The sequence below is a fragment of the Sebastes umbrosus genome, chromosome 1, assembly GCF_015220745.1.
Source record: "Sebastes umbrosus isolate fSebUmb1 chromosome 1, fSebUmb1.pri, whole genome shotgun sequence".
In the NCBI taxonomy this organism is placed as follows: Eukaryota; Metazoa; Chordata; class Actinopteri; order Perciformes; family Sebastidae; genus Sebastes; species Sebastes umbrosus.
In genome coordinates, this window is record NC_051269.1 from 43,184,990 (window position 1) to 43,212,489 (window position 27,500).

At 41.9% G+C, this 27,500-nt stretch overlaps 1 protein-coding gene across 3 annotated transcripts in view; it reads left to right on the plus strand.

Moving 5' to 3' along the window:
• The first annotated feature begins 15,200 nt into the window (after window positions 1-15,200).
• The window catches only part of plxnb1b (plexin b1b), a 128,362-nt gene continuing 116,062 nt past the window's right edge, over window positions 15,201-27,500 (plus strand). The window contains exons 1-2 of one of the 3 annotated variants that reach the window (XM_037766287.1): window positions 15,201-15,519; window positions 15,594-15,765. The gene's annotated coding sequence lies outside the window, so the exon portion shown is untranslated. Of the gene's footprint in view, window positions 15,520-15,566; window positions 15,766-27,500 lie in introns of those variants that run through there. The other 2 variants (XM_037766306.1, XM_037766297.1) reach the window with 2 other exon arrangements.

Below are 27,500 nucleotides of genomic sequence, written 5' to 3' on the forward strand. Positions count from 1 at the left end.
TTATAATGATCATAATAATAATCATAATAATAATACTTTTACAAGATAAACAACATAATAATAATAATAATAATATGAATATGAATATGAATAATAATAATATGAATAATATGAATAACAATAATAATAATAATAATAATAATAATAAACAATTGGAGTCAATTTGAAAGGTCTAAGAAATGTAATAGTTTTTGTCAATTTATCTATTTTTAGTTTTAAGATTTCAATAGTGGTCAAATAAGTTTTAAAATAAGTATCCTTAAAAATATATGGTCGTTTTTTTAAGCAAACTTTCCTAAAAAAAATAATGAATGTTGAAACAAATATGTTTAATGTAATGCCGTATTTTAAAAGATAAGAAGATTACACATTCATAAGAAAAAACGGTCAGTAACCAAACCAACTTTTTTTTTTTACTTTATTAAGAAAGCCCAGTTGTAACAGAGCAGACATGTTCCATTATGAAAGTTGTAGAAAATATATTTCACAATCTGAAAATATAAAAAAAACAAATTATACAACATGTAAAAAAATGTAGAGAAAGGATAATAATAATAATAATAATAATAATAATAATAATAATAATAATAATAATAATAATAAACAGCAATAAAAACAATCGGAGTAAATTTAAATATCTAAATAATCTAATAGCATTTGCCAATTTTTAAATTTTTGAGTTTCAATAATAGTCAAATAAGTTTTGAAATCAGTATCTTTAAAAATACAAAAGGAAGGTAGTATTTAATTCAACCTCCCTGTTCTTTATTAATGAATTCAAACATTATAGCAACATCTCGCCTAATGTTGAAAACAAAAAGAGACATTACGACCTTATAATATGCATATCACACAAACTCTGACATTATGAATTATACTTTTTTATTTTTGTTTTGTCTTCTTTTTTTGTTGATGTTTTTTATTGTCCATGTATCCGTTTGTACATCTGTAGGCCTCTGTGAACATCTGTAGGCCTATACGAACATCTGTAGGCCTTTGTGTACATCTGTAGGCCAATGTGAACATCTGTAGGCCTATGTGTACATCTGTAGGCCAATGTGAACATCTGTAGGCCTATGTGTACATCTGTAGGCCAATGTGAACATCTGTAGGCCAATGTGAACATGTGTAGGCCTATGTGAACATCTGTAGGCCTCTGTAAACATCTGTAGGCCTCTGTAAACATCTGTAGGCCAATGTGAACATGTGTAGGCCTATATGTACATCTGTAGGCCTTTGTGAACATCTGTAGGCCTATGTGAACATCTGTAGGCCTTTTGTGAACATCTGTAGGCCTATGTGAACATCTGTAGGCCTATGTGTACATCTGTAGGCCAATGTGAACATCTGTAGACCAATGTGAACATCTGTAGGCCTATGTGTACATCTGTAGGCCAATGTGAACATCTGTATGCCAATGTGAACATGTGTAGGCCTATGTGAACATCTGTAGGCCTCTGTAAACATCTGTAGGCCTCTGTAAACATCTGTAGGCCAATGTGAACATGTGTAGGCCTATGTGTACATCTGTAGGCCTTTGTGAACATCTGTAGGCCTTTGTGAACATCTGTAGGCCTATGTGAACATCTGTAGGCCTTTTGTGAACATCTGTAGGCCTATGTGAACATCTGTAGGCCTATGTGAACATCTGTGTGAACATGTGTACATCTGTAGGCCTTTGTGAACATCTGTAGGCCTTTGTGAACATCTGTAGGCCTTTGTGAACATCTGTAGGCCTTTGTGAACATCTGTAGGCCTATGTGAACATCTGTAGGCCTTTTGTGAACATCTGTAGGCCTATGTGAACATCTGTAGGCCTATGTGAACATCTGTGTGAACATGTGTACAATGAAGAAAGTTAGAATTCTTTTGATCAGTTTGTTTTTTCCTCCATTAATACTGAATATTTTCATGTGACTTGCTTCCTGCGGTTCAGACAAACGTTTGTTGCTCCTCATGCATCGTCCCTCTCCTTGTGTGACATCAGACTGTATGAAGACGAAGTGCAGCTGTTATTAAATTATTATTTTTGTTATTATTGTATATTCTGGGGAGCTATCACCTGGCTTCAACAAAGAGAGAACATAGCAGACACTGAAGTGGTGTTTGATTTTGACTTGGTGCTACAGTTTCCTACAGTAAGAGCATCATGGTGACACTAAAACAGCCCAGAGCACACACCGCTGGTTATTAGACAGAACCGGTTCGCCATCTACTGGACAACACGGACCGTGTCAGGATTAAAGTTATAGGTTCACATTTCACAATCTGATTTATCTGTAGGGCCTGTGTGTGCACATCCAGGGAATTTACATCTATCTCAATGAACTTACACAGAAATATAAATAACAGGTAGGTGCAAAGACAATATGAGTCGGTCTATATCAAGGTTATAACAGTTTTGACTTTTCAATTAGTTTTGATTTTATTTTACTTTTAACTTTTCAATTTCATTTTAGTCTAGTTTTAGTTAGTTTCAGAATGCATTTGCTAGTTTTAATTTAGTTTTCAGTTTTTCAGAAAAGTTTAGTTTTTATATATTTATAGTAGTTTTATAGTTTTTTATATTAGTTTTACAGTAGTTTTATAGGTTTTATAGTAATTTTACATTAGTTTTTGTTAGGGCAGATATAATGTCTCAGAAGTATGTAGCCACATATACATATAAAATACATGCTGTGTAGGAATGGCCATAATGTTTGATTTTAAATCTTTGCCCTACTTTAGCACCATATCCTGGAGGTCCGTTCAGTTTCTGTGGTTCAATGTTATGAGAGTTGACGGAAATTCATAATGTCTCTTTTTTTCAGTAGTGATATATTATAGCAGAGAAAAAAAAAAGAAAACTAAAACTGAACTGAATTTATTTTCATTTTTATTTTATTGTTATTGTTTTTTTACCAGTCAATATAGTTTGAGTTTAGTTTGAGTTTTTCTTAATGAATGTAGTTTTTATTTAGTTTCAGTTTACTAAAACTATTTTATACATATATATATATATATGTATATATATATATATATAAATTAATATATATATACATTTATATATATATATATATATACAGTATATAAAATTAATATATATATAATAATTAATTAATATATTAATTAATAAATATATAAAGCACCAATGACTAACAATAAAATTAGGAATAAAATAAAAAATAAATAAACAGGTCAAGTGTTCTGGAAGTTGTAAACAATACAAATAGTGCAAAGACATAAATAGTGAATGGATATTCATGGACGGGATGATTATGTGGCCTACAGTATGTGCATGTGAAGATGTCTATATACTGTATGGACAGCGTGTAGGATTTATTAGAACAATTGTGCATTAAAGACTGTAAATTATAATCTATAACAGCAGCAGCGGATCCTCTGGTGTTAAAGGGTTACTGACAGTGTGTGACTGACTGAGTGTTCATCAGAGTGACGCCTGATGGTAGAAACTGTTCTCGGTCATGTTGTGGTTGTTTTGGTGTTCAGAGTTGTGTAGCGCCTCCCAGAGGCGAGAAACTGGAAGAGTGAAAGTGAGTCAGACTCTGAGTGTCAGTGGGACAATAATCAACCAGTTAGGAAAACAACATGGACTATCAGCAGACATACAAGCAGCCGTTTATTTAAATGCCATGTTCCTAATGTAATGTTTCACTAATGACAGTCTGTTTAGCCTCAACAGATCTGTGTTGAGCAACGAAATCCTGGAAAATGATTTTCTCATTGATCAGTATAACTCATAGTTCAGCTCATGGCTTAACTTTCCACCATATTTCAATCACACTTTTAGAGATACCCTGCTGACAAGCAGTCAAATAAACAAAGAGACAAACACACAGTTAGCAGGATATCAAAAAAAACCCTGATTAAATTCCGATTAAATCAGACATTGATCCAGCATATTTTAAAGGATTTCTTAACATTATTAGGCCATCTTCAAATATTACTGCCATTTTCTCAGGAGCTTTTCCCTCTTTTTAACTACAGCATGTTGCTGATATGAATCATTACTCCTCAGTGGAGACTGGGGCTACGCACATTTAGTACATTTCATCTTGAAATCTGAATTTATACCAGCTGGTATGAATTCTAGGTCGTTGCTTGTCAGTTTTTCCCCAAAATGTTCAGGCGGCTTGAGTGATGGAAGCAAAGTGAGAGGAGGTTTATGAAAGGTGTTTGATGCACAGCAGAGTTTGTATTTCCATCAGTTATTTATTAAAGCACATTAGAGTTGTGTTTGTGTTTGGGGATGTGATAATGAACATACCGGGACCCACACCTCCCCCACCGTCCGTCGCCTACTACGAGCCAGCCTCCCGCCCTCCATCCCCCACCTCTCCTCTCTAAAGACAAGTTGGTTCTCAGAGTGGCCGGACTTTGGGGATGAATGGCTCAGTGTTTTTCACAGGGACATGAATACAGCGTGTTGCTGCTGACAGACAGGCATGCCCATTCACACTCTGCTTTTCCACGTTTCAAACTCACTTCTCTGTCACCGTGTGATGAATACAGGCCTGTGCTGAGAAACGTACACACAGATCCACACAAACAGCCACACAGACCGAGGGGTCCCCACAGACGTCCTATAGGACGCTACTATCAGCTTCCAAAAACAGTCTATTACCCACAGACAGTGTTTAGTAGTCAGCTAATAGTGGCTTCAAGTGGGGATTCTGACATCGTCTCCACTCTGCTGTATAAGTAGCTTATTTCTGTGTTGTTAGTGCACCGGCATAATTCCTTCCCCACTTTTCTCCACTATAAGGGCACCTAGAGAGCAGTTTATCTTGTTTTCTCCACTGGAAGGACACCCAAGAGGACACTTCATTGTGTTTTCTCTACTGGAAGGACACCCAAGAGGACACTTCATTGTGTTTTCTCTACTGGAAGGACACCCAAGAGGACACTTCATATTGTGTTTTCTCTACTTAAAAGGCACCCTGGGAAGGGGGGAGGGGGGGATGGGGGAGGGGGCTGGGTGATAGCTTATCTGTCTTCAGTCCTCGTTACAGGACAATTAGGAGACGGGAGATAAAAGGCTTCTCTTCACAACATGGGACAAAGATACAGAGAAAGAGAGAGAGAGACTCCTTAAAGATGATCTCTGTGTGGTCTCTACTGAGATGCATCGGATGTCTCCGAGCGGGACACGTCCTCTGTCCTCTGTGAATGGAGGAGCAGATGAGGACTGCACATCATGGAGCACAGGACATATTTACAGCTCCAAGTCCAGTCACACCAGCTTACTGTAATGATGAATTAATGCTTGTTTCATGCTGCATTACAGCCGGAGACTGGTGCTTATATCTATTCTCTCTATTCTCTCTTTTATTTCTGATTTATAGAGCTAGAAACTCCAAAGTGGAGATGTTAAAGTGGAGGCATGCATCCCCAGTGGTGCTTGAGACAGATAATAAGTTGATTAATTAATTAAACTCTATCTCTCTGAATAAATGTTATTGCTGTTAGACGGTTCATGCGTGAATGCAAGACATTTACTTGTAATAAAAGTCCTTGTTGGGCAGAATTGTTTATATTATTATATATCATATTACTAGATTATTATTACTGATGCTTTAACACGTCAGCAGCATTTTAATGTGACAGCAGATGGAGGTGGAGCACGTTTCAACTGCTTTATGTACTGTTGGATAGTTTAATCTGTTTATTTAGTTATGTATTTATTCATATTTATTGATTGTATTCTAGTGTTTTTAGTGATCGGTGGAGCTTTGAGTATTTTTTATTATTTGTTTCTATTGTCTGTGAAATGTGAGTGTCACGTTGGATACCGTGTCTTTTTACTGCAAACCAAACCTACCTCTAGATAAAGTTACCTGAACCTGGAGCACAGGATGATATTTTATAAACTCATCACATGATTTGATTGTAAAATCTTAATCTGTAAAGTTTCTAAAGCAGTCAGATAAATGTAGTGGAGTAACAAGTACAATATTTCCTTCTGAACTGCAGTGGAGTAGAAGTATAAAGAACCATACAGTTGAAATAGTGAAGTAAAAGTAACGCAAAATTGTATTTGAGTCCAGTACTTGAGTAAATGTACTTAGTTACTGTCCACCACTGATGGTGTAGTAGTACAACACTAACCTGTGTGTTTGAATGGAGGTGTGTGAAGTGATAAACTGTGGGGGTCAGAGTATTATGGGATGCAGGTCTCCAGCAGACCAGCAGGGGGTCTCCATGTTCCAGTCACTCCTCTACCTGCTGATGCTGCCTTCACGGGCTGCGGGAAATATGGGACTTCTATCACCACACTGGAAGACTAAATGATTTCATGATTTTCAGTTTAGATTTTGCTCCACAAACATCATCTCCTCTCTTTCTGTATCTTATCTCATCTCATCTTATCTCATCTTATCTCATCTCATCTTATCTTATCTTATCTTATCTTATCTTTTCTTATTTATGACTAGAACAACTAGACCCTCAGCTCTGAGCTGCATCTCAGATTAATCTTCAGGTTCCAGCTTTCAGATGATGTTCACCACTTCTATGTGACATCTACTGTTGACCTGCTATCTCCCCATAAAGACCTCCTGGAACCCCTAAAGACCTCCTAGACCAGGGGTCAGCAACCTGCGGCTCCGGAGCCACCTGCGTCTCTTCAGCTCCTCTCCAACGGCTCCCTGTGGAGTTTAAAAACTGGAAATGAATAACTGCTTTTTTGTTTACATTTTCATTTTTATTTATCATTGTTGTAGGTCTATGGTACGACGGTACGACGGTACGACGGTACGACGGAGTATTAGGGCCACATTGAGGAAAAAAATTACTCTGAGATTTCGAGAATAAAGTCATAATATTACAAGAAAAAAAAGTCGTAATATTATGATAATAAAGTCAGAATATTATAAAGTAGTAATTTTACGTATTATTTTATTTTTTTCTTGTAAAGTTATGACTTTATTTTTGCAATATTATGACTTTTTTCGCGCAATATTCTGACTTTATTGTGTAAATCTCAGATTTTTTTCCCTCAATGTGGCCCTAATACTCCGTAGTACATTGTCTCTTTGGCCCTCACTGCATTAGACTGATATACTATATACTTAGACTATAAACTGTGTTACCTTCATCACAATGATCACATGTTTTGCGGCTACAGACAGATTTTTTTTATTTAGCCTAAAATGTCTCTTTTGATAGTAAAGGTTGCCGACCTCTGACCTGTACCCCCCTAAAGACCTCCTAAAGACCTCCTAAAGACCCCCTAAAGACCTCCTAAAGACCCCCTAAAGACCTCCTGAAGACCTCCTAAAGACCTCCTAAAGACCTCCTAAAGACCCCCTGAAGACCTCCTAAAGACCTCCTAAAGACCCCCTAAAGACCTCCTAAAGATCTCCTGAAGACCTCCTAAAGACCTCCTAAAGACCCCCTAAAGACCTCCTGAAGACCTCCTAAAGACCTCCTAAAGACCCCCCTAAAGACCCCCTGAAGACCTCCTGAAGACCTCCTAAAGACCTCCTAAAGACCCCCTGAAGACCTCCTGAAGACCTCCTAAAGACCTCCTGAAGACCCCCTAAAGACCTCCTGAAGACCTCCTAAAGACCTCCTGAAGACCTCCTAAAGACCCCCTAAAGACCCCCTAAAGACCTCCTGAAGACTTCCTAAAGACCTCCTAAAGACCCCCTAAAGACCCCCTAAAGACCTCCTGAAGACCTCCTAAAGACCTCCTAAAGACCTCCTAAAGACCCCCTGAAGACCTCCTAAAGACCTCCTAAAGACCCCCTAAAGACTTCCTAAAGACCTCCTAAAGACCTCCTGAAGACCTCCTAAAGACCTCCTAAAGACCCCCTAAAGACCCCCTGAAGACCTCCTGAAGACCCCCTAAAGACCTCCTAAAGACCCCATAAAGACTCCCTAAAGACCTCCTAAAGACCCCTTAAAGACCTCCTGAAGACCTCCTAAAGACCCCCTAAAGACCTCCTGAAGACCTCCTAAAGACCCCCTAAAGACCCCCTAAAGACCTCCTGAAGACTTCCTAAAGACCTCCTAAAGACCCCCTAAAGACCCCCTAAAGACCTCCTGAAGACCTCCTAAAGACCTCCTAAAGACCCCCTGAAGACCTCCTAAAGACCTCCTAAAGACCCCCTAAAGACCTCCTAAAGACCTCCTAAAGACCCCCTGAAGACCTCCTAAAGACCTCCTAAAGACCCCCTAAAGACCCCCTGAAGACCCCCTGAAGACCTCCTAAAGACCTCCTAAAGACCCCCTAAAGACCTCCTGAAGACCTCCTGAAGACCCCCTAAAGACCCCCTAAAGACCTCCTAAAGACCCCCTAAAGACCTCCTAAAGACCCCCTAAAGACCTCCTGAAGACCTCCTAAAGACCCCCTAAAGACCTCCTAAAGACCTCCTAAAGACCTCCTAAAGACCCCCTAAAGACCTCCTAAAGACCTCCTAAAGACTCCTAAAGACCTCCTAAAGGCCTCCTAAAGACCTCCTGAAGACCTCCTAAAGACCTCCTAAAGACCCCCTAAAGACCTCCTAAAGACCTCCTAAAGACCCCCTAAAGACCTCCTAAAGACCTCCTGAAGACCTCCTAAAGACCTCCTAAAGACCCCCTAAAGACCTCCTAAAGACCTCCTAAAGACCCCCTAAAGACCTCCTAAAGACCTCCTAAAGACCCCCTAAAGACCTCCTAAAGACCCCCTAAAGACCTCCTAAAGACCCCCTAAAGACCCCCTAAAAACCCCCTAAAGACCCCCTAAAGACCTCCTAAAGACCTCCTAAAGACCTCCTAAAAACCCCCTAAAGACCTCCTAAAGACCCCCCTGAAGACCTCCTAAAGACCTCCTAAAGACCTCCTAAAGACCCCCTGAAGACCTCCTAAAGACCTCCTAAAGACCCCCTAAAGACCCCCTGAAGACCCCCTGAAGACCTCCTAAAGACCTCCTAAAGACCCCCTAAAGACCTCCTAAAGACCCCCTAAAGACCTCCTAAAGACCTCCTAAAGACCCCCTGAAGACCTCCTAAAGACCTCCTAAAGACCCCCTAAAGACCCCCTTAAGACCCCTTGAAGACCTCCTAAAGACCTCCTAAAGACCCCCTAAAGACCTCCTGAAGACCTCCTAAAGACCCCCTAAAGACCCCCTAAAGACCTCCTAAAGACCCCCTAAAGACCTCCTAAAGACCTCCTAAAGACCTCCTAAAAACCCCCTAAAGACCCCCTAAAGACCTCCTAAAGACCTCCTAAAGACCTCCTAAAGACCTCCTAAAGACCCCCTAAAGACCTCCTAAAGACCCCCTAAAGACCTCCTAAAGGACCTCCTAAAGACCTCCTAAAAACCCCCTAAAGACCCCCTAAAGACCTCCTGAAGACCTCCTAAAGACCCCCCTAAAGACCTCCTAAAGACCTCCTAAAGACCTCCTAAAGACCCCCTAAAGACCTCCTAAAGACCCCCTAAAGACCTCCTAAAGACCCCCCTAAAGACCTCCTAAAGACCCCCTAAAGACCCCCTAAAAACCCCCTAAAGACCCCCTAAAGACCTCCTAAAGACCTCCTAAAGACCTCCTAAAAACCCCCTAAAGACCTCCTAAAGACCCCCTGAAGACCTCCTAAAGACCTCCTAAAGACCTCCTAAAGACCCCCTGAAGACCTCCTAAAGACCTCCTAAAGACCCCCTAAAGACCCCCTGAAGACCCCCTGAAGACCTCCTAAAGACCTCCTAAAGACCCCCTAAAGACCTCCTAAAGACCCCCTAAAGACCTCCTAAAGACCCCCTGAAGACCTCCTAAAGACCTCCTAAAGACCCCCTGAAGACCCCCTTAAGACCCCTTGAAGACCTCCTAAAGACCTCCTAAAGACCCCCTAAAGACCTCCTGAAGACCTCCTAAAGACCCCCTAAAGACCCCCTAAAGACCTCCTAAAGACCCCCTAAAGACCTCCTAAAGACCTCCTAAAGACCTCCTAAAAACCCCCTAAAGACCCCCTAAAGACCTCCTAAAGACCTCCTAAAGACCCCCTAAAGACCTCCTAAAGACCTCCTAAAGACCCCCTAAAGACCTCCTAAAGACCTCCTAAAGACCCCCTAAAGACCTCCTAAAGACCCCCTAAAGACCTCCTAAAGACCCCCTAAAGACCTCCTGAAGACCTCCTAAAGACCCCCTAAAGACCTCCTAAAGACCTCCTAAAGACCTCCTAAAAACCCCCTAAAGACCTCCTAAAGACCCCCTGAAGACCTCCTAAAGACCTCCTAAAGACCTCCTAAAGACCCCTGAAGACCTCCTAAAGACCTCCTAAAGACCCCCTGAAGACCCCCTGAAGACCTCCTAAAGACCTCCTAAAGACCTCCTAAAGACCTCCTAAAGACCCCCTAAAGACCTCCTAAAGACCTCCTAAAGACCCCCCTGAAGACCTCCTAAAGACCTCCTAAAGACCCCTAAAGACCCCCTTAAGACCCCCTTGAAGACTCCTAAAGACCTCCTAAAGACCCCCTAAAGACCTCCTGAAGACCTCCTAAAGACCCCCTAAAGACCCCCTAAAGACCTCCTAAAGACCTCCTAAAGACCTCCTAAAGACCTCCTAAAGACCTCCTAAAGATCTCCTGAAGACCTCCTAAAGACCTCCTAAAGACCCCCTAAAGACCTCCTGAAGACCTCCTAAAGACCTCCTAAAGACCCCCTAAAGACCCCCTGAAGACCTCCTGAAGACCTCCTAAAGACCTCCTAAAGACCCCCTAAAGACCTCCTGAAGACCTCCTAAAGACCTCCTGAAGACCCCACTAAAGACCCCTGAGACCTCCTAAAGACCTCCTGAAGACCTCCTAAAGACCCCCTAAAGACCCCCTAAAGACCTCCTGAAGGACTTCCTAAAGACCTCCCTAAAGACCCCCTAAAGACCCCCTAAAGACCTCCTGAAGACCTCCTAAAGACCTCCTAAAGACCTCCTAAAGACCCCCTGAAGACCTCCTAAAGACCTCCTAAAGACCCCCTAAAGACCTCCTAAAGACCTCCTGAAGACCTCCTAAAGACCTCCTAAAGACCCCCTAAAGACCCCCCTGAAGACCTCCTGAAGACCCCCTAAAGACCTCCTAAAGACCCCCTAAAGACTCCCTAAAGACCTCCTAAAGACCCCTTAAAGACCTCCTGAAGACCTCCTAAAGACCCCCTAAAGACTCCCTAAAGACCTCCTAAAGACCCCTTAAAGACCTCCTGAAGACCTCCTAAAGACCCCCTAAAGACCTCCTGAAGACCTCCTAAAGACCCCCTAAAGACCCCCTAAAGACCTCCTGAAGACTTCCTAAAGACCTCCTAAAGACCCCCCTAAAGACCCCCTAAAGACCTCCTGAAGACCTCCTAAAGACCTCCTGAAGACCTCCTAAAGACCTCCTAAAGACCCCCTAAAGACCTCCTAAAGACCTCCTAAAGACCCCCTGAAGACCTCCTAAAGACCTCCTAAAGACCCCCTAAAGACCCCCTGAAGACCCCCTGAAGACCTCCTAAAGACCTCCTAAAGACCCCTAAAGACCTCCTGAAGACCTCCTAAAGACCCCCTAAAGACCTCCTAAAGACCTCCTAAAGACCCCCTAAAGACCTCCTAAAGACCCCCTAAAGACCTCCTGAAGACCCCCTAAAGACCCCCTAAAGACCTCCTAAAGACCTCCTAAAGACCTCCTAAAGACCCCCTAAAGACCTCCTAAAGACCTCCTAAAGACTCCCTAAAGACCTCCCTAAGGCCTCCTAAAGACCTCCTGAAGACCTCCTAAAAGACCTCCTAAAGGACCCCCTAAAGACCTCCTAAAGACCTCCTAAAGACCCCCTAAAGACCTCCTAAGACCTCCTGAAGACCTCCTAAAGACCTCCTAAAGACCCCCTAAAGACCTCCTAAAGACCTCCTAAAGACCCCCTAAAGACCTCCTAAAGACCTCCTAAAGGACCCCCTAAAGACCTCCTAAAGACCCCCTAAAGACCTCCTAAAACCCCCCTAAAGACCCCCTAAAATAACCCCCTAAAGACCCCCTAAAGACCTCCTAAAGACCTCCTAAAGACCTCCTAAAAACCCCCTAAAGACCTCCTAAAGACCCCTGAAGACCTCCTAAAGACCTCCTAAAGACCTCCTAAAGACCCCCTGAAGGACCTCCTAAAGACCTCCTAAGACCCCCTAAAGACCCCCTGAAGACCCCCTGAAGACCTCCTAAAGACCTCCTAAAGACCCCCTAAAGACCTCCTAAAGACCCCCTAAAGACCTCCTAAAGACCCCCTGAAGACCTCCTAAAGACCTCCTAAAGACCCCCCTGAAGACCCCCTTAAGACCCCTTGAAGACCTCCTAAAGACCTCCTAAAGACCCCCTAAAGACCTCCTGAAGACCTCCTAAAGACCTCCTAAAGACCCCCTAAAGACCTCCTAAAGACCTCCTAAAGACCTCCTAAAAACCCCCTAAAGACCCCCTAAAGACCTCCTAAAGACCTCCTAAAGACCTCCTAAAGACCCCCTAAAGACCTCCTAAAGACCTCCTAAAGACCCCCTAAAGACCTCCTAAAGACTCCTAAAGACCTCCTAAAGACCTCCTAAAGACCTCCTAAAGACCCCCTAAAGACCTCCTAAAGACCTCCTAAAGACCCCCTAAAGACCTCCTAAAGACCCCCTAAAGACCCCCTGAAGACCCCCTGAAGACCTCCTAAAGACCTCCTAAAGACCCCCTAAAGACCTCCTAAAGACCCCCTAAAGACCTCCTAAAGACCTCCTAAAGACCCCCTGAAGACCTCCTAAAGACCTCCTAAAGACCCCCTGAAGACCCCCTTAAGACCCCTTGAAGACCTCCTAAAGACCTCCTAAAGACCCCTAAAGACCTCCTGAAGACCTCCTAAAGACCCCCTAAAGACCCCCTAAAGACCTCCTAAAGACCCCCTAAAGACCTCCTAAAGACCTCCTAAAGACCTCCTAAAGACCCCCTAAAGACCCCCTAAAGACCTCCTAAAGACCTCCTAAAGACCTCCTAAAGACCCCCCCTAAAGACCTCCTAAAGACCTCCTAAAGACCTCCTAAAGACCTCCTAAAGACCTCTAAAGACCTCCTAAAGACCTCCTAAAGACCTCCTAAGACCCCCTAAAGACCTCCTAAAGACCTCCTAAAGACCCCCTAAAGACCTCCTAAAGACCTCGCTGAAGACCCCTAAAGACCCCTGAAGACCCCCTGAAGACCTCCTAAAGACCTCCTAAAGACCCCCTAAAGACCTCCTAAAGACCCCTAAAGACCTCCTAAAGACCTCCTAAAGACCCCTGAAGATCCCCTAAAGACCTCCTAAAGAACCCCTAAGACCCCTTAAGACCCCTAAGAACCCCTAAAGCCCTCCTAAAGACCTCCCTAAAGACCTCCTAAAGACCTCCTGAAGACCCTAAAGACCCCCCTAAAGACCTCCTAAAGACCCCCTAAAGACCTCCTAAAGACCTCCTAAAGACCTCCTAAAGACCCCCTAAAGACCTCCTAAAGACCTCCTAAAGACCCCCTAAAGACCTCCTAAAGACCCCCTGAAGACCTCCTAAAGACCTCCTAAAGACCCCCTAAAGACCTCCTAAAGACCCCCTAAAGACCTCCTAAAGACCTCCTAAAGACCCCCTGAAGACCTCCTAAAGACCTCCTAAAGACCCCCTGAAGACCCCCTTAAGACCCCTTGAAGACCTCCTAAAGACCTCCTAAAGACCCCCTAAAGACCTCCTGAAGACCTCCTAAAGACCCCCTAAAGACCCCCTAAAGACCTCCTAAAGACCCCCTAAAGACCTCCTAAAGACCTCCTAAAGACCTCCTAAAAACCCCCTAAAGACCCCCTAAAGACCTCCTAAAGACCTCCTAAAGACCTCCTAAAGACCTCCTAAAGACCTCCTAAAGACCCCCTAAAGACCTCCTAAAGACCCCCTAAAGACCTCCTAAAGACCTCCTAAAGACCTCCTAAAGACCCCCTAAAGACCTCCTAAAGACCTCCTAAAGACCCCCCTAAAGACCTCCTAAAAACCCCCTAAAGACCCCCTAAAGACCTCCTGAAGACCTCCTAAAGACCCCCTAAAGACCTCCTAAAGACCTCCTAAAGACCCCCTAAAGACCTCCTAAAGACCTCCTTAAGACCCCTTGAAGACCTCCTAAAGACCTCCTAAAGACCCCCTAAAGACCTCCTGAAGACCTCCTAAAGACCTCCTAAAGACCCCCTAAAGACCTCCTAAAAACCCCCTAAAGACCCCCTAAAGACCTCCTAAAGACCTCCTAAAGACCCCCTAAAGACCTCCTAAAGACCTCCTAAAGACCTCCTAAAGACCCCCTAAAGACCTCCTAAAGACCTCCTAAAGACCTCCTAAAGACCCCCTAAAGACCTCCTAAAGACCTCCTAAAGACCTCCTAAAAAAGGCTAAAATGGGTGTATTTTGGAAATATTTTGATTCTGATACTTTTGTACTTTTACTCAAGAAAGATTGTGAATACTTATAACAGAGTATTTTGACACTGTGGTTTTACTATTTCTACTTCAGTAGAGTACTTCCTTTCTTTCCACAACTTCTTGTTTTTCTAAATGAGCTCTGTATGCATAATTTACTCTACTTTATTTTCTAGAAACAGATGCACAAATGTGTAGATATCACTTTACATGTAAACCTTAAAATATGTATTTACAGAGTAAATTATGTGTATTTGCAAATCGCCCTGTATTTTTAGTGGATGTGACTTTACACAACACAAATACAGAAACACATGTTTGTGGATAATGAAGTATTTGCAGATCATGTTATATATTTGTGGAATGTCTTCTGTGGATTACAACTAATACTTTTAACAGTGTCTTCTGCACTATATTCTCTGTTTTAATAGTCGTGTATCTCAGCTGTTACTCTGCACTATATTCTCTGTTTTAATAGTCGTGTATCTCAGCTGTTACTCTGCACTATATTCTCTGTTTTAATAGTCGTGTATCTCAGCTGTTACTCTGCACTATATTCACTTTTAACAGTTTTCATCTTGTATCTTTATATCTGCTATATTTTTTTGTTCTTTGCATTACTAACTTTTTACTGCCTTTTTACTAACATGTTTTTGCACTATGGAACTGTGATGCTGGAAACTTGAATTTCCCTCTGGATCAATAAAGTTATTATCTATCTATCTAATAAAATCCAATAAAAACTTCCATAGATTTTAGAAAATCCGAGGAGCTCCTGAAGGCATCATGGTATCCCCCCGTTTGACAAAATAACTCCTTCTGACTCAGAGAGAGAGTCTGCTCTGTCTCTCTCTGTCTCTCTCTGTCTCTCTCTGTGAGTCTGAGAGCACCGACCCGCTACCAGCACCGGCTCCATGTGGAGGACAAACCTGCCGAGCAGAGGAACCCAACAGAACCCAGCAGAACCCAGCAGAACCAGCAGAACCAGCAGGACCAGCAGGACTTGTTACTGGACGGATTAAAGCTGTGATTTGTCTCCTCTGAGGTGCGTTTAGGAGCGTTCCGTTAAAACTGGTGAAAGTTGGATTCCTGAGAGACTCTCAGTCTGAACCACGTTACCAGGTCTGGACCAGGTCTGGACCAGGTCTGAACCACGTTACCAGGTCTGGACCAGGTCTGAACCAGGTCTGGACCAGGTCTGAACCAGGTCTGGACCAGGTGGAATCTGTGATCTGTAACGTTTGGTTTATAGTAATAGTAGTAATAGTAGTAATAGTAGTAATAGTACCGGTACCGGCTGCAGAGGGACTGGATCCTGAATGAAACCAGAGATTAACGTGAACCGAGGAGAGAAGAAGTGAAGTTTCACCAGAGACGAGGTGAGTCACTGAGAGAGTACTTTACTATACTGAGAGAGTACTTTACTATACTGAGAGAGTACTATACTATACTGAGAGAGTACTTCACTATACTGAGAGAGTACTATACTATACTGAGAGAGTACTATACTATACTGAGAGAGTACTTTACTATACTGAGAGAGTACTTTACTATACTGAGAGAGTACTATACTATACTGAGAGAGTACTTTACTATACTGAGAGAGTACTTCACTGAGAGAGTACTTTACTTTACTGAGAGAGTACTTTACTGAGAGAGTACTTTACTTTACTGAGAGAGTACTTTACTGAGAGAGTACTTCACTGAGAGAGTACTTTACTGAGAGAGTACTTTACTTTACTGAGAGAGTACTTTACTGAGAGAGTACTTCACTGAGAGAGTACTTTACTGAGAGAGTACTTCACTGAGAGAGTACTTTACTGAGAGAGTACTTTACTTTACTGAGAGAGTACTTTACTGAGAGAGTACTTCACTGAGAGAGTACTTTACTGAGAGAGTACTTCACTATACTGAGAGAGTACTTCACTGAGAGAGTACTTTACTATACTGAGAGAGTACTTTACTGAGAGAGTACTTTACTGAGAGAGTACTTTACTGAGAGAGTACTTTACTGAGAGAGTACTTCACTGAGAGAGTACTTCACTATACTGAGAGAGTACTTCACTGAGAGAGTACTTTACTATACTGAGAGAGTACTTCACTATACTGAGAGAGTACTTTACTGAGAGAGTACTTTACTGAGAGAGTACTTCACTGAGAGAGTACTTTACTATACTGAGAGAGTACTTTACTGAGAGAGTACTTTACTGAGAGAGTACTTCACTGAGAGAGTACTTCACTGAGAGAGTACTTCACTATACTGAGAGAGTACTTCACTGAGAGAGTACTTTACTATACTGAGAGAGTACTTCACTATACTGAGAGAGTACTTCACTGAGAGAGTACTTTACTTTACTGAGAGAGTACTTTACTGAGAGAGTACTTTACTTTACTGAGAGAGTACTTTACTGAGAGAGTACTTCACTGAGAGAGTACTTTACTGAGAGAGTACTTTACTTTACTGAGAGAGTACTTTACTGAGAGAGTACTTCACTGAGAGAGTACTTTACTGAGAGAGTACTTCACTATACTGAGAGAGTACTTCACTGAGAGAGTACTTTACTATACTGAGAGAGTACTTTACTGAGAGAGTACTTTACTGAGAGAGTACTTTACTGAGAGAGTACTTCACTGAGAGAGTACTTTACTGAGAGAGTACTTCACTGAGAGAGTACTTTACTGAGAGAGTACTTCACTTTACTGAGAGAGTACTTCACTTTACTGAGAGAGTACTTTACTTTACTGAGAGAGTACTTTACTGAGAGAGTACTTCACTGAGAGAGTACTTTACTGAGAGAGTACTTCACTTTACTGAGAGAGTACTTTACTTTACTGAGAGAGTACTGTACTGAGAGAGTACTTCACTGAGAGAGTACTTTACTGAGAGAGTACTTTACTGAGAGAGTACTTCACTGAGAGTACTTTACTGAGAGAGTACTTTACTGAGAGAGTACTTTACTGAGAGAGTACTTTACTGAGAGAGTACTTTACTTTACTGAGAGAGTACTTTACTGAGAGAGTACTTCACTGAGAGAGTACTTCACTGAGAGAGTACTTTACTGAGAGAGTACTTTACTGAGAGAGTACTTTACTGAGGCTTTACTTTACTTTACTGAGAGAGTACTTTACTGAGGCTTTACTTTACTTCACTGAGAGAGTACTTCACTGAGAGAGTACTTTACTGAGAGAGTACTTTACTTTACTGAGAGAGTACTTTACTGAGAGAGTACTTCACTGAGAGAGTACTTCACTGAGAGAGTACTTTACTGAGAGAGTACTTTACTGAGAGAGTACTTTACTGAGGCTTTACTTTACTGAGAGAGTACTTTACTGAGGCTTTACTTTACTTTACTGAGAGAGTACTTTACTGAGGCTTTACTTTACTTTACTGAATCTTTCACGGGTTTTTGATTAAAACAAAAAAACAAACACCAAAAAAAAAGAGGAAAACTGTAAACGTCCAGGCTGCATGAGGGTTGTGAGGTAAAGCTGCATGAGGGTTGTGAGGTAAAGCTGCATGAGGGTTGTGAGGTAAAGCTGCATGAGGGTTGTGAGGTAAAGCTGCATGAGGGTTGTGAGGTAAAGCTGCATGAGGGTTGTGAGGTAAAGCTGCATGAGGGTTGTGAGGTAAAGCTGCATGAGGGTTGTGAGGTAAAGCTGCATGAGGGTTGTGAGGTAAAGCTGCATGAGGGTTGTGAGGTAAAGCTGCATGAGGGTTGTGAGGTAAAGCTGCATGAGGGTTGTGAGGTAAAGCTGCATGAGGGTTCTGAGGTAAAGCTGCATGAGGGTTGTGAGGTAAAGCTGCATGAGGGTTGTGAGGTAAAGCTGCATGAGGGTTGTGAGGTAAAGCTGCATGAGGGTTGTGAGGTAAAGCTGCATGAGGGTTCTGAGGTAAAGCTGCATGAGGGTTGTGAGGTAAAGCTGCATGAGGGTTGTGAGGTAAAGCTGCATGAGGGTTCTGAGGTAAAGCTGCATGAGGGTTGTGAGGTAAAGCTGCATGAGGGTTGTGAGGTAAAGCTGCATGAGGGTTGTGAGGTAAAGCTGCATGAGGGTTGTGAGGTAAAGCTGCATGAGGGTTGTGAGGTAAAGCTGCATGAGGGTTGTGAGGTAAAGCTGCATGAGGGTTGTGAGGTAAAGCTGCATGAGGGTTGTGAGGTAAAGCTGCATGAGGGTTGTGAGGTAAAGCTGCATGAGGGTTCTGAGGTAAAGCTGCATGAGGGTTGTGAGGTAAAGCTGCATGAGGGTTCTGAGGTAAAGCTGCATGAGGGTTCTGAGGTAAAGCTGCATGAGGGTTGTGAGGTAAAGCTGCATGAGGGTTGTGAGGTAAAGCTGCATGAGGGTTGTGAGGTAAAGCTGCATGAGGGTTGTGAGGTAAAGCTGCAGTTTGATGGATAAAAGTAACAAAAAGTCCGTTTCTTTCAAGAGAAGTATCTATTTTACCTTTTTAACAGCATCAACAGGAACAGAGTCACACACAGTGACTGCAGGACTTATTTGTCATCATTTACAGTTTTGTGTTTAGTTTTTTCTATTCATACGCACTTGTGGTTATTCACATAGTGCGTGTGTGTGTGTGTGTGTGTGTGTGTGTGTGTGTGTGTGTGTTATTCTACTGAGTTTATTTTTCTTTTTATTCAGACCTCTTGTTTTTGCATCACTTCTCGTTCCACATTTTTCAACATAGAAACTTCATTCAAACTGTAAAATGTTCCACATCTTCCATAGATTCTGGCTATTATTCAACTTTCATTCATCCCGCTTGTACTTTTTGAAATATTTAACTTTGTTTGGAGCTTGGTGGTAAAATCCCCCTTTTTGTATGTTAACAGGAAACTAGGGATTCACCTAGTTTTTCAAAATAAAAGCCCCAGAAGGTAACTTTCTTAACAGGGAACTCAGAACTAACTATTTATAATGCTTCTGCTGCTTTTCATTCAATTACAACTTTTATTTACTGATTCATAATCTTCTGATTCTGATTCCTTCTTCATACAGATTAAAGCCAGCTGTGCAGTTTAGCATCAGCTCTTCAAAAACCTTTAAATATTCCACATCTTTTATACACTATTGGTATTATTCAACTTTTCTATGAAATTCATATAAATTAAACCCATTAGCACTTTTCCATCTATTCCTACTACTTCATCTTCTTCTCCCAACATTTCAGCCAGCATCACAGCGTAGCGTCAGCTCTTCAGCTCTTCAGCTCTTCAGCTCTTCAGCTCTTCAGCTCTTCAGCTCTTCAGCTCTTCAGCATTCACACCGACATTTATTCACAAATTGCTTTTCTAGTGTCTCTGATATTCTCTCTGATATTCTCTCTGTTATTCTCTCTGTTATTCTCTCTGTTAGCTCAAACTGCGGATGTTTCATTCAACACTTGTTCCCCGCTGAATGAGCGATCCTCTGTCATGTGAACATTAATATCAATGAAGATATTTTAACAAGTTTTAACTATAAACATCTTAGTGAGCATGTTTAACCCTTTCACCTCTCTGGTTTCATTCAGGCTGCTTTCTTTTATTTGATAACTTAAGTTACTAGTTACTTTGCAGATTTAGGTTATTAATACAGAATAATCATCAACAGCATTTTCTGCAATTTTTGCATGAAAATTACTTTAATGATTAATTGATTATGAAAATAGTCGGCGATTATTTTTCTGTCGATCGATTAGTCGACTAATCGTTGCAGCTGAAGGTGAATGGGGATTCAATGATTAACCGCTCAGTCAGATTAAATAGAATAGTTCTTTTAATTAATGTATGTTATTATTTCTGTATCATGTGAACCGAATTTACCAGAGACGCCTAATAACTCGTTACACATATATTGCATTATACTGTATGCAATATATGCATATTTCGTGGAGTATTTGTGTTTGTCTACACATAACACAAAACATAATTCGTAATTTTTTACATTGATATTCTGTTCATGGAACATTTGCCTCAGAAAATCAGTGGATGGATCAAAATGATGCATCTCATAACTTCATCACATCTTAAAATCATCATTCATTTAGCAGGATGAGATGAGAACTGTATTGCAATCAAGGATGATTGTTCTTTCAGGAAAGCATTAGCTACTTCATAATTTGTCCCATCACACTGATGTGCCACTTTATAAATTAAACTGCAAATGAAGGCAGTTGAATCAGAAATGACCAGGAGAGATGATTGGTGCTGTGGTGGCTGATAGTGGAACTCTTGAAGGTCAGAGGTCAGACTCAGGACTTCTTCAGTTACTTGTAAAATATGTGATTGTGTTTCCACTTGGTTAAGAGGTGTCCTGGCCGACGCTCCGTCACAGTTAGAGTGACCTTTTGTGTTTGTGTGTCCCGTGGGTGATGGTCTCCTCTCCTCTCTCAGTTTAGTGCCGTCTTAAATCGCGACCATCTGTCTCCTCTTGCCTCATAACAGAATTGGTGGCTTAGTATAAGCCAGGAAATGAGATGGAATATGCCCTCCCGGTGATGATGATGATGATGATGATGATGATGATGATGATGATGATTGCTCATTTATTTTAGATTGCTGGTAGCATTGGGAAATCTAGGGTGTGCCCTGCACACTCACATGATCCACTGCACTTCTAAATCAGTCGTCATATCAGGTTTTTCACATTTATTTTTTGTTTCCGGTGTTAAAACCCAAAACTTAAAGGGATAGTTCAGGTGTTTCTCAGTGGGGTTGTATGAGCTTCTTCTCCATAGTCAGTGTGTTACCTACAGTAGATGTTCTTCTCCATAGTCAGTGTATTACCTAGAGTAGATGTTCTTCTCCATAGTCAGTGTATTACCTACAGTAGATGTTCTTCTCCATAGTCAGTGTGTTACCTACAGTAGATGTTCTTCTCCATAGTCAGTGTATTACCTAGAGTAGATGTTCTTCTCCATAGTCAGTGTCTTACCTAGAGTAGATGTTCTTCTCCATAGTCAGTGTGTTACCTACAGTAGATGTTCTTCTCCATAGTCAGTGTGTTACCTACAGTAGATGTTCTTCTCCATAGTCAGTGTATTACCTACAGTAGATGTTCTTCTCCATAGTCAGTGTATTACCTACAGTAGATGTTCTTCTCTATAGTCAGTGTGTTACCTACAGTAGATGTTCTTCTCCATAGTCAGTGTATTACCTACAGTAGATGTTTAGAGAAACAGACAGGAGTTACAGCACGGGAGTAAAGTAATGTACAGCTGTCAGACAGCCCTTTTTGCACATTGCTTTACTTCTGTGCAGTAACTCCTGTCTGTTTCTCTAAACTGGAGGCGTGCTGACCGTCATCTACTGTAGGTAACACACTGACTATGGAGAAGAACATCTACTGTAGGTAACACACTGACTATGGAGAAGAACCTCTACTGTAGGTAACACACTGACTATGGAGAAGAACCTCTACTGTAGGTAACACACTGACTATGGAGAAGAACATCTACTGTAGGTAACACACTGACTATGGAGAAGAACATCTACTGTAGGTAACACACTGACTATGGAGAAGAACCTCTACTGTAGGTAATACACTGACTATGGAGAAGAACCTCTACTGTAGGTAACACACTGACTATGGAGAAGAACCTCTACTGTAGGTAACACACTGACTATGGAGAAGAACATCTACTGTAGGTAACACACTGACTATGGAGAAGAACCTCATATAACCCCACTGAGAAACACCTGAACTCTCCCTTTAATGCCATTTATTTTTAAAAATTGCAACTCTATGTGGTTAATCCCTGCAAGTATTTGTTTAAACATGTGTGAGACCAACAACCCGTTTTGGGGATGAAGTTATTTTGAACAGCATTTGGAGCATTGTAACATGGTTAATTCTGTCTTGAGAGGCTGCAGCTGTGTGACAACAAGTATGAGTTTTCCGTTGCTTCCTTAAGTTAAAGTTCATGTCAGATAATGTGTGTGCATTACAGATGTTTAAGAGTCTGTGAGACTTAAGTGGAGCACATGTTGTCACTGCCTCTGAGCAGAACTAGTAGCCAGCACGTTCTTGTACCTGGATAAAGTCAGACACCAGAGCTGTCTGGACTTGTAGAATGACCTTTGACCTTGTGTATAAATGCCATCATTATGGTGTGAACATTTGACCTTTTTAAAGGCTTGACCTGCTGTGACCTGAGATGGAAAAAATGCAATTTTTAAAAGGTGCCAGATCAATGAAAAGGACTAATTGTTGTATCAATCATTTCAGTTTGGTTAACTTTAGAGAAAAATAGACTTTCTGGCATTTCAAGGAAAATGACAAAGAAGAATTTCCTGGCCGGTTGGTTATCTTCTTGTGTTGTGTGTCTGTGGAATAACGCAGGAGTGATAAAGTGAGTCAAACTTAAAGGGACCGTTTCTACGGATCAGTGTTGATGGTAAATGTAGTCGATTGAAGCAAATCAATTCCTCAGTGCTGCTGTGTTGACTGAGAAAGCTGCAAACTCTGTTGTTCTTCCTAAGTCCAGCGCCGTCATTTGACTTGGTAGTGACATAGTTGGATGAAAGGAAGAACTATAATCAAAATGACTAATTGACTGAAGAAATGTCGACTAAGACCGAAAGGACTGATTAGTTGAAGAGGGCGCAGCCCGAACATTTTCCATCAACACTGATTCAAATCATCCAAATAAAAGGTGTCAGATTTTCCCTTTAATTTCTCAGCATTGAACTAAAGAAACATTCTTTCATGGAGTTAATTTCACTGGATTAATACGTAGCAACCGACTCTACAGATGTCAGCGTTTAACAGACAGCCGAGGTGTTAAAGTGCTTCTCCAATAAACAAATCCTGTCACAGTCAAGGTGCCAAAGGTCAAGAGGTGACGGGGGTTGGGTGTCGACTGTGTTTTCTGTGTATGGCAGCTGGAGGGACCGCAGGAAGCATGTGGTGTCAAAACCAAACAAACAACCTTAACACAGACTGGAGTCAACCGTGGTCATCAGCTGAAGCAAGGGTTAATGTTCTCTGAGAGGATAAGGGAACGCTCTCGTGGTTTGTCTTTCTTGGCCTCCGTTGTGTCATTGATGCTGTTGTTCTGGTGATGAACAGGTGGGGAGACATGGAGGATGGACCGGGGGTATGATAAACTGTGACTGGCTGAGGATGATCATCAGCTTTGGGCGTTGATTAAGTATCTGTGAACATCACAGCCAGGACAGAGCCGTCACCGCAGGGTGCCAAGTCAGATGTGATATAGAGACAAGTAAGGTTGGGGTTATGCTCAGACAGAGGTGTAGACAGACCTAGGTGGAAATCAAAAGTGTTTTTAGATGTTCCGAACAGCCAGACTGGAAGGCAGGGTGAAGAACCAGCCATCGTAAAGAGAGGGGAGACGTGATAATGTTCAATATTAGTGTTGGGACGATTCGCCTATCTCCTGATTCAATACTAGCACCTACTTGGGTGCTGATTTGATGAGTATTGCGATTCGATATTACTTTTTATTGTGATTTTTGTTAACTTTTTTAAATACTAGAACATGAAAGAGTTAAATCATACACTTCTAGGGACTTTTACTTTGGAAAATCTCTAAATGAATCTAGTAAAAATGTTTGATTTTCAGCATGTCTGTAGTCAGAGATGTCCTGAAGTCAAATAGATCAGGATCATTGTCAGGAATCATTTATTAATTTGTTAATTTCTATTAATCCAGCAACCCCAAAATGAAAGAATAAAGACGTTTCACTCACAGATTAGTGGTGTTTTATATTTAATTTATAAGGGACATGTAATGTTTTATACTTCTGGTGAATATAATCTAATAAATCTGATTTCCATAGATGTATTTAGTATCTACAGTTCCCTTTGTTAACATCTTATTTTGAAAAGCGGACGTAGTCCCCCGTGTCTACTTCCTCTAACTTCTCCAAGGTGGTCTCTAGCTCTCCCGTCAGCTCCGTTCTCTTTATCCATCCATGGTCAGCTCCATCGGGGCCGTTTCAATGCAGAGAACACAAATGTCAATATCTGGGTGCTCTACAGTCGTAGCGTCGGCCCGTTTGACCACGGAGACGAGAGCGACGGCCAGCTCCACCGCCACGTTACCGCGATACGATAACATTACCTCCATACCATAACGTTACCACCACACCATAACGTTACCTCCATACCATAACGTTACCACCATACCATAACGTTATCACCACACCATAACGTTACCTCCATACCATAACGTTACCTCCATACCATAACGTTACTGCCGTACCATAACGTTACCACCACACCATAACGTTACCTCCATACCATAACGTTACCACCACACCATAACGTTACCACCACACCATAACGTTACCTCCATACCATAACGTTACTGCCGTACCATAACGTTACCACCACACCATAACGTTACCTCCATACCATAACGTTACCACCACACCATAACGTTACCTCCATACCATAACGTCACCACCATAATGTTACCTCCATACCATAACGTTACCTCCATACCATAACGTTACCACCACACCATAACGTTACCTCCATACCATAACGTTACCACCATAACGTTACCGCCGTACCATAACGTTACCACCACACCATAACGTTACCTCCATACCATAACGTTACCTCCGTACCATAACGTTACCTCCATACCATAACGTTACCTCCGTACCATAACGTTACCTCCATACCATAACGTTACCTCCGTACCATAACGTTACCTCCATACCATAACGTTACCTCCGTACCATAACGTTACCTCCGTACCATAACGTTACCTCCGTACCATAACGTTACCTCCATACCATAACGTTACCACCGTACCATAACGTTACCTCCGTACCATAACGTTACCTCCGTACCATAACGTTACCTCCGTACCATAACGTTACCTCCATACCATAACGTTACCACCATACCATAACGTTACCTCCATACTATAACATTACCTCCGTACCATAACGTTACCTCCATACCATAACGTTACCTCCATACCATAACGTTTCCTGTCGGTGACAGAGTTAGCATGCAGCTTTAGCTCTGCTCTGTCTAGCTCTGCTTTTCCTGTCAATGTGTGAAACCCAAAGTGTTTCCATCCTTTACTGGATGTGTCGTGTTTACCACGCTGGATTTAACATGGGAGGGTGCAGATCGTATCCACAACGACCCTCCGACGTTTTAGACTCTCTGAGGTTTGTTTTGGTTGACGGATACGGAACGGATATGACGTCACGTTACTCAGACTACCACAATAAAAGCGGTAACTTCCTTCTACCTCCACATAGACTCAGATGAAGCAGATATATCTGTTCTGGTATTAAAACGTCTATTTAGAAATCGTAAAATAAAAAATCCCGATACATAGCTGAATAGATGTTTATATTAAATATGGAGATAACTTTGCATCTTCCCAGACAGTTTCTCCTAGAAGTAGGGATGTTCCTAACAACTCATTTCCCTGACGTTTAAATGGAAGTTGAAGCCACCAGGTGAAGTCAGCTGACAGGAAATGACAGTGAACGTTTTGATCTCGCCCGTCGGAGAGCACGATCTCCCCGAAGGGGATCAAAGTACAAGTTATTTGAAAGGCAGCCGAGACTGGACATGTGAACGCTCTGCTGGCCCGGCGGGGGTCCGGGGCTCCTCCTCTCCCATGGCCAGATTAAGTACTCAATTTAATTATGTGCCTGAGCATTAAGTCAGTAACCTTATCAGAGTGGTCTGGCTGTTTAATGGGGCTTTGTGAGCCAACAGATGCACCAAGATTAGGGACAATATGCTGGTGGTGCAAACCCTGAGCAGGGGGATAAAGATGGGCACCGAATCTGATACGAGGTGCCCCTCCTGCTGGATACCACCACCACCACGCTGTAGGACACCTCAAGATAGCAGGCCTGACATATACCCAGTCTCATTCCATGGACATGGACATTCCACTTTTAGCGTTTTCGTGTGTCATTTGTACGCCACACAAACGTCAGCAGTTAGGTTTAGGCAAGAAAACCACTAACTTAGATTAAGGCAAAAAAACGACTTAGTTAGGGTAAGAGAAAATGTCATGGTTGGGCTTAAAATAAGCTCGTAAACAACTGCAGAAAACACGTCACAAACCAGAATAAAAAATATGACAAACGTCGATAATGTAACTTACAGACGTAGGCAAAATTGTTGGTACCCTTCCGTTAAAGAAAGAAAAACCCACAATGGTCACTGAAATAACTTGAAACTGACAAAAGTAATAATAAATAAAAATTCACTGAAAATGAACTAATGAAAATCAGATATTGTTTTTGAATTGTGGTTCAACAGAATCATTTTAAAAAACAAACTAATGAAACTGGCCTGGACAAAAATGATGGTACCCCTAGAAAAGATTGAAAATAATTTGACCATAGGGACATATTAAACTAAGGTGTGTCCTGTAAATAGCATCACAGGTGTATAGGATACATGGCGTACAAATGACACGCGGAAATCAAGAAAGGCGTACTTTTTGGCGTACTTTTTGCACTCTAAATCCCTCCCACGGCATTCATGATAAGAATATATTGACCTGCAAATTAATCACACGTTAAAAAAAACACTGCCGGCCTTTCCATTACGAGTTCCTGCAGTGATTTTGCAGTTATACAAACATTGAGATGAAGATAAAAAGACAACTCCGAGGGGGTGATTTAGTTGTTTTTGCATATTGATGTAGAGTTTCAGGCTGATTTAAATAAATCCCCCAGAAGTCCCAGCAGCAGCATGAATATCTGATGGTTTCCTGTGTGTGTGTGTTACTGGGTAGGCTGGTATGAGGAGCACCTAGAAACTCACACCTGACTGTCTGTCGTCACATTGACTCAGATCTCTGCATATTGCTTACAGGGAACATTACAACACGAAGCCCTGAGCTGGACAGGAAGACGCTCCGCTCTCTCTCAACGTCCATTATCTGAATCAGCACAGCCTTCGTGTTTTTAGGATTTCCTTTGATAACCAGAAGGCTCCTCTCTGAGGATTTAATTAGGCTGGGTAGCCTCTTCATTATTCACATATGTAAATGGGGACCCAGATATATAAACGCAGTGCTGTGGATTGTAAAACAGATTTGAGTGTTGAAATCTCTTTGAAGCCGAGAGTGAAGTGCTCTGAACCGGTGTGAATTATTAACTCTTCATGCCTCCGCCAC